Below are 12194 nucleotides of genomic sequence, written 5' to 3'. Positions count from 1 at the left end.
GATAGGCAAAATAACAGTAACGAAAATGACTCAATGATCTTTTTAATTTCCTAGACTCTTTCAACCTCTGTAGACCCCACTTTAATGCAAATCAAACTTGGGCGGACTGTACATTACATACTGAAAAATAGTTTCAATTAGAAATTTAATTACACTGTCTTGAGGAAATGGAAACGATAGTTTCTTTGAATTTTATACATTATGGAAACCTCCAAAGTACTATAAATCTGCTAATTGATTTCTGTACCTGTTATGTTTGATTAGGTGTATTTTATTGTCTTCTTGGTTTTAATTAACCCTGGGCTTGTCAAAATGCTTCCAACGACAAAGGATATATGATGAAGTGTGATAAACTCTATTAACAGAGGCTGACTTTTGTCAGTAATTGCTCTCCTGCACAAGAGTTATTAGAAATTAGCACACAGAAAAAAAAAGAAATGGTACTTTTGGTAACAACTTTTATTGGCAGCCATAAATCTGTGGATTGCCCCTTATGTGCTAGTGATAAGCAAATGTGAGTGACCAGAGGGTCCTATAGAAGATCAATCACTCACTAGATGTCATATAAATATTAAGAGTGGCAAAACAGCAAGAATTATAAAGTCTGTGATAAAAGCAAAAATCATACCACCACCACTAATTGTTCAAATTAAGGAACTAGATCCAGAGAATGAACATAAATGTTAAAACCAAGCTACTCCAGTTGAGGCTGACCCAAAGCAGTTACTCAATTAGTGTTTATGCAATTAATGAATGGATGAATTAATCAGCCAATCAAGGAATTTTTCCAGATAATTAGCATTGTTTGTTATTCTAAAATCATTTTAACCATGACTTTCTACCAAGCTGATCAATGCAGATCTTTCTGTCGAAAAAGGAAAGAGAAACATTTATATTCCACTAGCTACTGCTTTAGAAATGGAAAAGAGGGAAGGAGTTGATTTATTTGTTCAAATGTAACATTAACTTTTGTTTTCCTTAAAATTGAATGTGGTAGTTCAATCCCTGCAACATCTTTCTAAGCTTTAAAACCAGATAATACTGGCAGAAGCACTCCTCCAGAAAAGTATCATAGCAAAATTCTATTCAAGACTGGTATCATGTCAGAACCCTGAACATCTAGATGTGTGACATAATTTATCGTAATCAGAGGACTTTGCCCTATAAAGTTAGACAAATACTCATGATGCATAGAGCTTAGAAGCAAGGTCTGGGTCATGGTGATGGTAATAATCTGAAGGGAGAAATCATAGTTAGGAGTATGAGAGCCAGACTGAAGGAAGAAACTAGGGAGGAGTGCAAAAATTTCTCTGTGGCATGGACATAGAAGAGTGAATTTTTGGGTACGTGAGAGCAAAGGGAGTAGAGAAGCTAAAGAGGAGAGGCTGGCAGTGGCTCATGCCTGCTATCTTAGAATTTTGGGAGGCCGAGGTGGGCGGATCACGAGGTCAGGAGTTCAAGACCAGCCTGGTCAACTTTGGCGAAGCCCTATCTCTATTAAAAATACAAAAATTATCTGGGTGTGATCACTGGTGCCTGTAATCCCGGCTACTTGGGAGACTGAGGCAGGAGAATTGCTTGAAACCAGAAGGCAGAGGTTGCAGTGAGCTGAAATCATGCCATTGCACTCTAGCCTGGGCAGCAAGAGAAAAACTCCATCTCAGAAAAAAAAAAGAGAGAAGGAAGCCCTTCCATGCCAGGCTGGAGTCTGGAATTTCTCAGTAGAAGAGGCATCTGGTATGTTCCTGACTACTTGTTATAGGCTACACTGTGCACCGCATGCCAAATTCAGAATGACTTTGCCATGAGAATCCTTCTAGACAGAGCTAGGTTGTCTTGTAGAGTGCACCCACAAGAGAAAGAGCAGAACAAACATGAACAAGTGGTGTTGGTAGGATTAACTGGTCTCCCCAGCTCCCAGGAACATGAAGAAGTGCCTGGCATCTAAGTTGAAAGAGCATTAGCTTTTGAAGTGAGATGATTGAGAGGTGACCTGCTGGCCATGACACCACTGGCCCACAAGGATAGACATTACTATTTTAGCTTCATCACTGACACTGATTCCATGGAAAGTACATGGTAGGTGAACCTAAGCCCCAAGAACTAATCCAGCAATGAGCTGAGAAAGGAACAAAACACTGTATCTAAAGAGCAGAAGAACAAGCCAAGCACCTCACCCAGATGGCTTCCTAATGACGAACTCCTGAGGAGAGAGATGGCAATTTGAACAAAATAATGATGATAATTATTATACTACTATGAGCACACAAGGAAAGTAAAGCACAAACACTTTCTTAAACTTGAAATATATGTTTTGAATTTTGAAATTCAGTAGATGCAACCCAAGAATTCTATATCCAGCCAAGATAGCAATTACCTACCTACCAGGGAAAGAGGAAGATATACAAGAATTTAGAAAATACGTCACTCATATACCCTACCTGAAAAAAATATTAATGAAAAGGACTTAAACAACGTTTGAATCCCAAGGAAGAACTTAAATTAGGGGCAAATAAAAAAGAGAGGAAAGAGAAGTGAGAAATACACCTTGAAATATATGTAATTGAATATAAAGGAATAATGACGGAGTAATGGATAATGAGAAACAGCACTGTTAAGATAGAATTCTCAGGCTAGAAAGCATATGCTGTAAGGTAAAACCTAAATGTAGTTACCTCAGCAATACCTAGAGGTTGTAAAGGTGGGAGAAGCATGAATGAATTATAAAGATGCTTTCTTGTAGGAAAAAAGAGAAAAGGAAAAAATAATCTGAAGATCTCATTGTATTGGGGTAGAGAAATCAGTGGATGAAAAGAATATCTCGGAAGGAAGAAATAGTTGGCATTTTGTTTTCTAAGAATAGTTTATAAATATACTCAACAAATGATTGTAGGCACCTTATTAAATACTTGCTGAAGGAATAAATGGCAGGTGTTGAGAAACAGAAAAAATACCATAAGTTGAATAGAAAATGATTTTAGAATTTCCAAACAAGAGAAAAAGTGAATAGTGACAATTCAACTAGCATAAAAAATATGAAACCCTAAATTAAACATAAAGTAGAATGGAAAAATTAAAATTAAGTATATGCATTATTTTCATTAAATGTGAATCTGCTGAAGTCCCTTATTAAAGTATAAACTGAGACTTTCTCGGTTAAGAAAAGATCAGATATATATTGCTTATGACTGTTATTCAAGTGTGTGGAACTAGCAACACTCACATCCCCTGAAGCCACTAGAAATGCAAAATCCCAGGTCCCACTTCAGATCCACTCAACAGAAACTTTTAATAAGATAAAGGTCATTCATGTGTATGTGGAAGTTTAAGAAACATTCATTTTATGAGGCATTTAAAACCAATTTATAAAAGAACAGTGAAAATAGAGCAGGGAGCAAAGAGGTACCAGACAAATGCAAACCAACAAAATGTTAGTGTGAATATTAATATCAGACAGGTGGTGTTTCAAGATAATTAACAGACCAAAGAGAGAAACTGTCTGTTGACTTTTTAAAGCCCAATTTGAACTGGCCACAGTGGTGCATGTCTGTAATCCCAACACTCTGGGAAGCTGAGGTGGAAGAATTGCTTAAGCCCAGGAGTTTGACCTGCCTAGGCAACATGAAGAGGTCCCGTCTCTACAAAGCCTTATAAAAAAGAAAAAAATCAGACCAGGCACAGTGGTTCACGCCTGTAATCCCAGCACTTTGGGAGGCCAAAGTGGGAGGATTGCTTGAGCCCAGAGTTTGAGACCAGCTTGGTCAACATGGCCAAACCCCATCTCTACAAACAGTACAAAATTAGCAGGATGTAGTCCCAGCGACTTGAGAGGCTGAGGTAGGAGGATCACATTAATTCAGGATGTTGAGGCTGCAGTGAGCAGCATTTCATTCCAGCCAAGTGACAAAGTAAGACCCTGTCTCAAAAAAAAAAAAAAAATATTAGCAGACTGGGCACGGTGTCTCACGCCTGTAATCCCAGCACTTTGGGAGGCCAAGGCGAGTGGATCACTTGAGGTCAGGAGTTCGAGATCAGTCTGGCCAACATGGTGAAACTTCATCTCTACTAAAAATACAAAAATTAGCTGGTTGTGGTGGCATATGCCTATGATCCCAGCTACTCAGGAGGCTGAGGCAAGAGAATCACTTGAACCAGGAGATAAAGGTTGTAGTGAGCTGAGATGATGCCACTGCACTCCAGCCCGGGCAACAGAGAGAGATTCCGTCTCAAAAAGAAAAAAAAATTATCTGGGCATGGTAGTGCCCACGTGTAGTACTAGCTACTCTCAAAGGTGAGGTGAGAGGATTGCTTGAGCCCAAGGATTCGAGGTTACAGTGAGCTATGATCATGCCACTGCACTCCAGCCTGGGCTACAGAGACCCTATATATATATATATATTTTTTTTTCTTTTTTTTTAAAAGCCCAATTTATTATTTTTTATTTGACCTCAGGTTCACAAAAACATATTATTTGTAATCCCTCATTCATGATACTTTCTCATCATTGATCCATTCACAGCCTACTTTTATTTAGTTAGCTGGATATTTAATGTATTATTTTTAATTAAATCATAAACATCTGAGATATCCTGCTCCCAAACAACCAGAAGAGCAACAATAACCTATATCTAATCATATTCTCCCTCTCCTATTCCACCCACTCCCTTCCACCACCTGAGTCCTGTACAGCTCACACACTTGCTTTCCTTTTTATATAATTCCCTTCCATCTCTATGTTCTTAAATCACACACACACACACACACACACACACACAATTATTAACGTTATACAAAAGAATTTCATGTATAAAATCTTTGGAGATTTACCTTTTATTAATATCTTATTAATAACATTCATCCATTTGTATGTTACTGTAGTTCATTTTGATTGTAATAGAACATTCCACTGAGCCATAGTTCATCCTCCCATTCTCTCATTGATGAAATTTTGGGATTTAACAGGGTTTTACTTTTGTTAACCAGTACTGCAATGAGCATTCTCATACATGCCTCTTGCTGCAGACATGGAGTGTTTCTTAGGTATATATCTAGGCATATAGGGTATATGACTATTTAGCATTAGAAAATGATTATCTGACTGGTTTTCAGTGTAGAGCACTGTATAAATATCCTCTCTGTCCACAATCTGTCTTACACTTAATATTACAGACTTTTAAAAAATTTTGTGTATCAAATGGGTATAAAATGGTGAGTCATTATTTTCATGGTTTGCACATACCTAATACTAATGACGGTAAATATCTCCCCATATTTGTATTGGCTTTATGAATCCCTTTTCTGTAAAATGCCTGTTCATAACTTTTATTTATTTTTCTATTGGTTGTTCGCATCAAAGTCACATAATCAAACAGATTTGGTGGACAACAGTATGTAAGAGCATGAAGACAGCATGCTACAATCAACATATTAAGTCTCATAAACACTCAGGTATGTATGTGTGCATACGTGTATATGTACATGTGTGTATGCAAGTGTATGTGTGTGTATGGAGAGAGGAAGAGATTTACCTTTTTAAAAAATAAAATATATATTTGTTTTATATGACCATGGAATATTTACAAAACTCTCCCATGTGACTGCCATAAAACAAATTTTAACAATTCTTAAAGGAAAGATTTTAGAGAATGCACTCATTTTAATAATAGAAATAAAGAAAGATGGCATAAAATCTCAGTTGGTTAGAAATTAAGAAAAGTATCCTTATAAAGCCATAGATTCAAAAGGAAGTCAAAATTGAAATTACAATCTCTAGAAGGCAATTAAGAGTGGGCTTTATATTTTAACCTATAGGAAATGAACTTCTACTCAGAGAAAATTTTTAGTAAATGTTACTTAAATGTTTATATAAAGTTTACTAAAAATAAATACGTCTACTTTAAAAAACAAATAATAAAACAAAGGAGCTTAGTACTGAATTTAAGAGCATTAAAAAGGAACAAAAGGATTCAAAAGAAATTAGAAGAGAATGAATATGTATGTGTCACAATTAATCAAAACAAAAATGTTAGAAAAGATTAGTAACTCCAAAAGCTGTTCATTTCAAAGAATTATTAAAAAGACCTTCACAATTCTGTTTAAGGAGTAGAGAGAGAGTAAAAGAATAAAAGCAAAAGGAAAAGGAAACATAATTATAGATAAGGAAGAAATTTTGAAAATTAGAAAATAATACAACATGCAACTCTGTAGGGCCACATTTGAAAACCCAGAGACAAACAATTTACTAATAAGATACAAATTAATAAAAACTACCTGCGAAGGAATCGAGAATTTAAATAGGCCTACACACCATAGAAGAGTTTGTAAAATGGTTAAAGCTGTGTTATTTACCTTCAATATAGTTTAGAGAATATTGTTAAATAACACAGACTTAACAATAACTTAAACATAGAAAAACTTAAACAATATTCTTTAAACTATATTGAAGGTAAATAACACAGACTTAACAATAACTTACAATAAACAATAAAAAACATAGAACGTTATATAATTAATTGTATTGAGAAAGTATACTTTTTTTTTTTTTTTGAGATGGAGTTTCACTCTTGTTGCCCAAGACGCTGGAGCTCAGTGATGCGATCTCAGCTCACTGCAACCTCTACCTCCCGGTTCAAGTGATTCTCCTGCCTCAGGCTCCTGAGTAGCTGGGATTACAGGCATCTGCTACCACACCCAGCTAATTTTTTGTATTTGCAATAGAGATGGGGTTTCACCATGTTGGCCAGACTGGTCTCGAACTCCTGAACTCAGGTGATCCACCCACCTTGACCTCCCAAAGTGCTAGGATTACAGGCATGAGTCACTGTGCCTGGTCCGAAAGTATAACTTTAATGCTAAAATCTGAAAACGTTACAGAAATGAAGACCTGAATATATTGTGGAAACTTTGAATTATATGAGGAAAAAAAAAAACCATAAGCATCTAGTCAGAGAAAAAAGAAAAGAAAAAAAGCAAACAAACATCAATAATCACAAATAAGTAAATAAAAGCCAACAAACACATAACTGTTGCCTACAGAGGGTAGAAATATCTGTGGACTCAGATTTCTCCTTTTAACATTAACCACTAGAAGAAAACAGATCAGAAACCACTGAGTACAAAGAAAATAACTGTCACTCAGGAATTCCATATTCAGTGAAGTTGTAATTCAAATATTAAGAAATATTTGAATTAAGATATAAAAAGACTAATACTAATCCTGAAAATGTTTACTTCAATTCATGTGCTATTAATTGATAAATGAATCAATATAAAATAATAAAGATGAAAAAGCTGGAAGCATACACTAATCTAAATAATTATTGAAGATATGTTTCAGAAAATGAATGAAAAGAGAAAATTTTCTCATACAATAAAAAATCCAGGAGCTAGAAAAGAAAAAGATGTCCATTTTACTTCTTACATAATGAGGTCTTCAATTTTAACTACTGTGGATGATAGATTTAAATTCTAAAGGCTTAGTCCTCAGACTCTTTCTTTTTGATCTATACTCATTTCTTTGATGATCCCTTCCAGTCCTTATTTTAAATAGCATCAGTAGGCTGTTGACTTCCAAATTTATATCTCTAGACCTGACATGTCCTCTGACTTTAAACTTACAGATCCTATCCACATCTTCATTTGGGTTTCTTACAGACATCTCAGATTTAGTATGATTAAACCAAACTTAAGTTTCCTCATCTGCAATCTAAGCTCCAGTCTTCTACATGCCATCCATTAGCACCTCCTGGTGTCTCTACATTTAATATACCCAGAATTTCACCATCTCTCATCACCTGTGCCATTAACACTCTAGTCTACTTTGTTTAGCCAGATTGTTCCAAGAGTCCTAATAAGTTTCCTCCCTCTTACAGATGCTCTTCACACAAGAGCTAGTAACCTTTCTAAAATATGCATTGTATTCCTGCTCTGCTCAATGTCTTCACGTATCCTTCAGAGTTAATCCAAAGTCCTTTGTATCCCTGCCTAACCTCGTGCCCTTCTCCACCTTCTCTGACTTCAAGTCCGACCACTCTCCCTATCTGTTCTCTTGCTATAACTGCACTCAGATCTCTGCACATGTTCCCATCGCAGGCACTTTGCCATCGCTCTTCCCTCTATCCGGAATGTTATTTCCCCTAGACAGCAAGCACTCATGACTAACGTATTATTTACTTTTGAATATTTATTGCTAAAGGTAAACTATCTAGGCTTAGAAACTGCTGAATTCTCAGTGCCTAGAAGAATGCCTTGCATAGTGCCTAGCACATAGCAGCCCCCAATAAATATTTATTAAATGACTGAATAGGGTAATTACCAGCAACACCCCACAACACACACACACACACACACACACACACACACACACACACAGAGAGAAATAGAGAGAGAGAAAGAGAGAGAGAGAACACTGCATTCCTAAGAGCATTATTGACAGAATATTAATTCAGCAAGATAATTAGGAAGAGATATGTCAAATAAGCTTAGGAAATGTAGGGTTAAATGAAGTCACTTGGATTCTTGATTCATTTAATACATATTTATGAAGTGCCTACTATTTGTCTAAAACAGGCAGATACAGTAACTATTGGAAACAAGACAGACAAGTTCCTACTTTTATGGAGTTTACATTCCAGCTAGGAAAACAGCCATAAATCAAATTACTACACAAGTAACTATGTAATTATCATTGTAACCAGTGCTACAGAAGAAAAGCACAGAATGCTCCAAGAGTTTAGAATGTGGACCTGATCTATATTCTAGGTGTCCATAACGATATTATATTTAATTTGTTAACCAGAAGAATTATGAGAGATTATCCAGGTGTGCAGAGATAGAGAAAAGAGCTCTAGCAGAAGGGCTCATTTATGTGAAGTCCTGAGGCCAGAAGGAACTTGGTACATTCACTGAACTAATCAAGTCAGACAGAGTGTCATGAGGTTGGTAGGGGCCAGAGTACAGGGGTTCATGAGCTGTGTTAAGAGTTTGGAATTTGGAGGTCTCTGTTGAGCCGTGGATGCAGGTCTCTGTTCTGCCAGATAGGGTTTGTTAAAGTTGTTAAGAATAAGGCCTACTTGAAGAGATACCAAGTGAATTTAGAAGACGATGAGAGGGTAAAACTGATTACTATGCCTGGAAACACTTGGTGATACAGGATAAAAGTAAATACAATACACCCAAATACAGGATGAGAGTTCATGTAACAGAGACATAATTTGTCAGATTGCTTATGCCCGTATAGAGGGGGATATAATAGTCTGCACAGCATATGCACATGAACTGCCAAAATATGGTGTGAAGGTTGGCCTGACAACTTCTGCTGCAGTGTATTGTACTGGCCTGCTGCTGGCCCGCAGGCTTCTCAATAAGTTTGGCGTGGACAAAATCTATGAAGGCCAAGTGGAGGTGACTGGCCTTGAATAAAATGTGGAAAGCATTGATAGTCAGCCAGGTGCCTTTACCTGCTATTTGGATGAAGGCCTTGCCAGAACTACTACTGGCAATAAAGTTTTTGGCACCCTGAAAGGAGCTGTGGATGGAGGCTTGTCTGTCCCTCATAGTACCAAACGATTCCCTGGTTATGATTCTGAAAGCAAGGAATTTAAGGCAGAAGTAGACCAGAAGCACATCATGGGCCAGAATGTTGCAGATTACATGCCCTACTTAATGAAAGAAGATGAAGATGCTTACAAGAAACAATTCTCTCAATACATAAAGAACAGTGTAACTCCAGACATGATGGAGGAGATGTATAAGAAAGCTTATGCTGCTACACAAGAGAATCCAGTCTATGAAAAGAAGCCCAAGAAAGAAGTTAAGAAGAAGAGGTGGAACCGCCCCAAAATGTCCCTTGCTCAGAAGAAAGATCGGGTAGCTCAAAAGAAGGCAAGTTTCCTCAGAGCTCAGGAGCGGGCTGCTGAAAGCTAAACCAAACAACTTTCTATGAGGATTTTTCAGATGAAGACAATAAACTGTGGACAGCAAAAAGAAAAAAAAAAGAATTTGGAATTTGGTCTAAAAGCAAGGGGAAATCACTAAGCAGGAATTCTCATAGTCCTTAAAATAGGAGTTTGAATTGTAAATATCTAAGAAGGGTTTTCTCAATTTATTTAACAATAGAAACTACTTTTTGTAGAACCTCTCAATAGTACTATTATCCCGTAATATATTCATATCCTGGAAAATATATACCAGAGAATAACAATAATTAAGGAAAACATATTTTAAAACAAGAAGAGAAACAATAAGAAAGCATAAAAAGTAACATATATGAGATTTTACAGATCAGTTGAGTGATGAATATATAAAGATTCCATTGTCCTGTTATAAGGCAAAGTTCACATTTAGTTCCAAAGTCCAAATTCAATTATGTGCTGTCTATAAAGATTACTATAATATAGCTGCTATATGACTGAAGCTTTCCACTTCTAATTATTTACACAAGAGGAATGAGAACATATATCCACACAAAAACTTAAACACAAAAGTTCATAGAATCTTCATTTATAATACTAAAAACTGGAAATAATCCAAATGTCCATTAAGAAGTGAATCAATAAACAAACTGTGGTATATCCCGTACAATAAATATCACATAGCAACAAATAGGAATGGTCTGCCTTTGTGCCACTGTGCACTTGGCACATCATACAGTGTTCAGAACATGATAGATGAGCCCAAAATCTCCTGAAACTGATAAGCAACTTCACCAAGTCTCAGGATACATAATCAATGTGCAGAAATCACAAGTATTCCTATACACCAATAACAGACTTAAAGAGAGCCAAATCAAGAACGAACTGCCATTCACGATTGCTACAAAGAGAATAAAATACCTAGGAATACAACTAACAAGGAATGTAAAGGACCTCTTCAAGGAGAACTACAAACCACTGCTCAACAAAATAAGAGAGGACACAGAGGGAGAAACATTCCATGCTCATGGTTAGGAAGAATCAATATCATGAAAATGGCCATACTGCCCAAAGTAATTTATAGAAATTCAATGCTGTCCTCATCAAGCTACCAATGACCTTCTTCACAGAACTGGAAAAAACCACCTTAAACTTCATATGGAACCAAAAGAGCCCACATAGCCAAGTTAATTCTAAGCAAAAAGAACAAAGCTCGAGGCATCACGCTACCTGACTTCAAACTATACTACAAAGCTACAATAATCAAAACAGCATGATACTGGTACCAAAACAGAGATATAGACCAATGGAACAGAACAGAGGCCTCGGAGGCAACGCCACACATCTAGAACCATCTGATCTTTGACAAACCTGACAAAAGTAATGGAGAAAGGAGTCCCTGTTTAATAAATGGTGTTGGGAAAACTGGCTAGCCATGTGCAGAAAGAAAAAACTGGACCCCTTCCTAACACCTTACACTAAAATTAACTCCAGATGGATTAAACACTTAAACAGAAGACCTAACACCATAAAAACCCTAGAAGAAAACCTAGGCAAAACCATTCAGGACATAGACATAGGCAAGGACTTCATAACTAAAACACCAAAAGCATTGGCAACAAAAGTCAAAATAGACATATGGGAACTAATTAAACTCCAGAGCTTCTGCACAGCAAAAGAAACAATCATTAGAGTGAATTGGCAACCAACAGAATGGGAAAAAAATTTTGCAATCTACCCATCTGACAAAGGGCTAATATCCGGAATCTACAAAGAACTAAAACAGATTTACAAGAAAAAAACAAACAAGCTCATTCAAAAGTGGGCAAAGGATATGAATAGACACTTTATAAAAGAAGACATACATGAGGCCAACAAACATATGAAAAAATGCTCATCATCACTGGTCATTAGAGAAATGCAAATCAAAACTACATTGAGATACCATCTCATGCCAGTTACAACGGCGATCATTAAAAAGTCTAGACAACAGATGCTGGAGAGGATGTGGAGTAATAGGAACACTTTTACACTGTTGGTGGGAGTGTAAATCAGTTCAACTATTGTGGAAGACAGTGCGGTGATTCCTCAAGGATCTAGAAATAGAAATTCCATTTGACCCAGCAATCCCATTACTGGGTATATACCCAAAGGACTATAAATCATTCTATTATAAGGACACATGCACACAAATGTTAATTGCAGCACTGTTTGCAATAGCAAAGACTTGGAACCAATCCAAATGCCCATCAATGATAGACTAGACAGGGAAAATGTGGCACA

The 12194-nt window shown here is 36.6% G+C and overlaps 1 pseudogene; it reads left to right on the top strand.

The window, feature by feature from the left end:
• The window catches only part of LOC105728519 (large ribosomal subunit protein uL18-like), a 46996-nt pseudogene extending 37050 nt beyond the window's left edge, over positions 1–9946 (top strand).
• The last annotated feature ends 2248 nt before the right edge of the window (positions 9947–12194 follow it).

Source organism: Aotus nancymaae, unplaced genomic scaffold (genome assembly GCF_030222135.1).
Source record: "Aotus nancymaae isolate 86718 unplaced genomic scaffold, 86718_ANA_hifiasm-v0.15.2.pri h1tg000108l, whole genome shotgun sequence".
Lineage (NCBI taxonomy): Eukaryota > Metazoa > Chordata > Mammalia > Primates > Aotidae > Aotus > Aotus nancymaae.
This window is presented reverse-complemented; position numbering and strand designations above follow the sequence as displayed.